This window comes from Haplochromis burtoni, unplaced genomic scaffold (assembly GCF_018398535.1).
Source record: "Haplochromis burtoni strain Fernald_Lab_line unplaced genomic scaffold, NCSU_Asbu1 Contig_202, whole genome shotgun sequence".
NCBI lineage: Eukaryota > Metazoa > Chordata > Actinopteri > Cichliformes > Cichlidae > Haplochromis > Haplochromis burtoni.
The window spans coordinates 177,985-182,830 of NW_024582563.1; positions in this window are offsets into that span (position 1 = coordinate 177,985).

Genomic DNA, 4,846 nt, shown 5'->3' on the forward strand with positions numbered 1-4,846 from the left:
ACCAGCTCCAGGTACAATAATGTGTTACATGCCACGCTGACACAAGCTAGCAATTTCTGTCATACTTATTTGTTAAGCTTTACCAAAGAAGGCTACACCGTGCTTGTGTATGTTTCCATAAATCTTCACAATATGACATAACATAAAAGGAGGGGAAATTCTTTCAGCTCCTTTTCAGTAGCTGTAACACTGTATGTGTCAGAGCTGTTTCTACTCATGGACATTACCCTGCTGATTTGTGTGGAGAGTTACTGTCTGCTCTGCTTTGCTCGGCTGATTTTTCAGCTTCTCAGCTCAAGCGGCTGTCTTGTCCTCATTCCCCCATCTTTTCCTATATCTTAGAGTATGATAGGTTTGTGCTAATGAAGCTCCTTTGGAACATATAAGGACACAAACTTGATGTTTTAGACATCTTTTTCATCCACTCTGAGCACAAGCTCACATATTGGACTGTCTGCATATAAATTCTAAATCTATATTTGTAGTTTCAACAGGACTCTGTGAAGAAAATAAGCAGATCCTTACTGCATCCATAGGAAATGAACTTGAATAATTGATCCTCAGCAAGTGTTACCATCTGTGTAAAAACAGAGCTTTTGGCAGTTTGCTGGTCTGGAGCATTACAGTGTGTGTTCGCAGGAGTGGTGGACGTCCCTAATTTACTAATTCATCCCAAGGTCAGATAATACAATGTCAGAGGCCTCAGTTAACGAGTTAAATGTTAAAGTAGATGACAGTACAATTCGAAAAAGACCAAACTAATATAGCTTGTTTGGAAATGTTGCCACAAACAGGACTTTAATATCACCAACCATTCCCATTTTATTATGGTGTATCCATACAAATGGCCCGCCCTGTACAGTGGAGGACTCAAGTGCAGATAAAACCCAAACGATGATAGCGGTTTTAAAGTCTTTATTTAACTCGAAAGGAAAACCGGGCAGGATTTGTTCACTAGAGTGATGGGGACTGTTTAAGCTGTGGTCTTTAGATAGGTCCACTAGGAGAGAGGAAAGTGGTGCAAGTGTAAGGAAGACTGTCAGAGAAAATGTTCTGACTTACTTGGGAAAGTGGGAGAGGCGGCTGGTGAAAGGCTGGCAGGTTCTAGGGGGGCAGGCAAATAGGCAGGTAGTGAGAGCTGTTGATCCTGGGATGCTTTCTGTGCACGTGGGACTGGATTCATGGATGGAAGGAAGTGGCACAGGTGAATAATCCATCCTTTTCCTCAGAATGCAGTCGCTGGTAACAGGAAGGCAGAAGCGTTAGAAAAAGGGACCAAGAAATTCTCAGAAGAAACATTAGTTCCTTAAATACAGGAAAACAGGTGAGCCACAGGACCTGTAGAGTCATCTTTCCAACAGCCCTTACTATTTACACCTCTAAGAAATATTTCAAATGAATTAGCAAAATAGTAAACTGAGGAAGAAAGATGTTTTTGTATTATAAGAACTGAGAATGGTCCAAATTGTACTGTCAAATCTGATTTTTTTTTCCATGTTCAGTAAAAGTAATGTTACATTTTTTGAGTGATCTGAGTGTTCTGGTGCCCTAGATAACTGCTTACCTTCATCCACTGTGCGCACACACACGTATGCAGGGCTTACTTGTTTATCTCCCAGGAATTTCTCTAATATGTACCTATATGTCACCTTTGAGTTAAGTGTTCAACATGGTTGCCTGTCTGTATCACCGTTTCAGAAAGGCAAAGTGGGCCAGCACTAACATTTCAGAGCATTTCAGCATACAGTACCTACACCCTGAGGGAACGGAGAGCTCACGCCAGCACATTGTCATCTCCCTTAGTCTTTCTCTAGTTTGAGACATTTGCTATGCTGCCACTTCATTCCTCTCGCTGCTTTTTGCCTGACACATCTGTGTTGCTCATTTCTTATACATGCCATCTTCCCCCAGCTTACTGTAGCTCTTTCCAACCAGCTGAGCCAATTAAATTGGTGTTTACCAGCAGCAGAGATTATGTCCCAGTCTGAAGCAGGACCACCAAAAAACACTCCTTCTACATGAATAAAGGATGTATGCAAGATCACACGCACAGCACTCCTGGGACCCAAAAAAAAACCAGGGAGGTTTATGTGGGAGGTGGTATTGTTGAGGTGGTGATGGAAGTGAGTGAATGTTTAGCGAGACAACTTTTATAAGTGCGTTGACTCAGCCTACTGGAGTCATATACCAAAAATAGATAGATGCATCCTTTGTGAAATACAGTTCAAGAGTTCAAACAAAGAAGGAAGCAATGATTTTATCCAAGAAATACCTTTAGTATGATGATTACTAAGTGGAAAGTTACTAGTTAGTTCTTCTGGGAATAAGATAAACGACACTTAGAAAAGCTCATCACTGAATTGGCACCTTATGGTGAACTGGTGATCCCATGAGCTATGTTTTTGAGCATTATGTTGTTCTGCCTCATGGTAACCTCTCATTTGGCTATGCCTGAAAGTTCGTGTAAGGAGGCATCTATGTTTCATCCCAGTGAAACCACTCCAGCTGGCTCCAGCAGTGTGAAGCAGTAGAATTACTTACTCTGAGTAGAAAATCATTTCAGCCGCCCGTGTTTGCCATCATAGTTGATATGGGGTGCCGTTTGTAAAGTGAAACATGCTGAAATTAACGGCAACATTTTTCCACATTTAGCTCAAAACCTTACAAAAACATGTTTTTTCGAGTAATTTTTTACAACATTTAGTAAAATATTTGTAACTTTTCATCAAATGTTAAATCTAAATGTTAAATGTTAAATCTAAATATTATATTTAAATCTAAATGTTAAATGTTAAATGCTAAATCTAAATGCTAAAACTGAATGTTAAATCTAAATGTTACAGAAAACTAAATATTTAGGCTAACATGCAAATTTATTGTACGGATCAACGGCAATACCAAAATAAAAGCTTCCCGAAAACCTCCGGTGCAAAATTGTGTCTGCTCTCCTCCTCACCTCTCCCAGCCATGTGCTGCTTCACTTCATGCCTACGAGCATGTCCAGCGATTTTGCTGGACATGTGCTGCAGCGATTGTGAAGTGGAGACTGCAGCTGCTAAGAGTGCACTACTGCTGAACCTTTGGATGGCCGACAAAACGGATCTTCCGATGTTTTCAGCTAAATCGCCGGACGTGCTTTCTCATGGTCCGCGCCTGGTTATGGCTGAATTCCAGTGGAATGACGGTCCCGCCATAATAGACGTTCCAGCCATGTGTTCCAGCCCTAAACCTAACCTTATCCCTAACCTTTACTAGCAGTTAAATGACATAAAATAGTGTTTTCCAAAGCGATTTTTAGAAAATGATCGAACATGTGTAGATTGAGTCCAAACGGTTCTCATGTGCTCTCCTTTTCCCGATTCTGTCATTTAGGAACCTGTTGGGTACCCGAAAGCATAACATGTTTACAATTTGTCACTTAGCGAAAATTATTATGCTTAGGGAGTGAGAACGTGTCTGACCACTACCGGCACACTTTTGCACCGGAGGTTTTCGGAAAGCTTTTATTTTGGTATTTCCGCTGATCCGTGCAATAAATTTGCATGTTAGCCTAAACATTTAGATTTAACATTTAGATTTAACATGTATATTTAGATTTAAATATAATATTTAGATTTAGCATTTAGATTTAAATATAATATATAGATTTAACATTTAGATTTAGATTTAAATATAATGTTTAGATTGAATATTTAACATTTAAAATTCTGTTTTAAATATGAAAGGTTACAAATATTTTACTAAATGTTGTAAAAAAAGGACTTGTTTTGAGCTAAATGTGGAAAAATGTTGCCGTTAATTTCAGCATGTTTCACTTTACAAACGGCGCCCCATAAGTTGAAGATGGGATTATAGATCAATTGATAAAAATAAGAATTTTGCTTTGAGACTCTTTTCCACCCCTTTTTTCTTCATCACAACACACTAGTCATAACCACTGCACACATACAGCCGCTCCAGCCAGCCTGACAGGCATGACAGCCAAGTCGAACTGTAGATGACACAGGAACTAAATCGCAGGTTATCATGGATCCTTAACTAGTATCAATGAGTGAAAAAAAATATTTTCATCATGTCAATTTGGATTCAAGATTCATTTTGAAAGTAGTTTGTTAATAGTATCAGTGGTTTTATACTATATTCTGTAAAATTATCTGAAACAACATTTAGGTAATTAATTCTGAAATTATATGATACAATATGTGTTTAATATTGGTACTTTTTTCTCTCTTCTATACTATGCCAACAATATTACAATACTGCAATGCCAAATTAATGGGAAAGAGTACTCTTTCAGTTTTCCCCTACGTACAACACAGATCACCTGATGTAAACAGTTTTTAACAGATGAATTAAAATCATGCTGCACTATAGTTAAAGTAATAAGACATACAATACTCATATTACATTTGTTTTTTTTCCTGTACTTTTGTCTACTGCACTGTATTGCTTTTTTTGTGCATGGAAAATGTTTGCCATGCTGCAAAATTCAAAGTCCACACCAAACTGAATTACTACTTCCCACTGCAGCTGAACTGCTCGGATCGCCTCGTTTGTAGTCAAGGCTTTCCTTCCGTGACTTATCTAAGTCGCTACATAACACATTTGCATAATAAAGACCTAAAATGGTGAGTTTCAGACAGATGTGAAAAAAGGTGCTGCAGCTCGGTCAAAATGAGTTTGTCAGTGAGCATGATATTAGCTCCCATAGTTTCTTCCCTTAGTATTACTTTGTAAGTACTGATGGCATTTAAGAATTTTATTTCCTTCTAAAAATGTAAAAAATAATAATAATGATAAAAAAAAAAATTTTTGATAAAATTGTTTGTTTTGCTGTGCGGATATG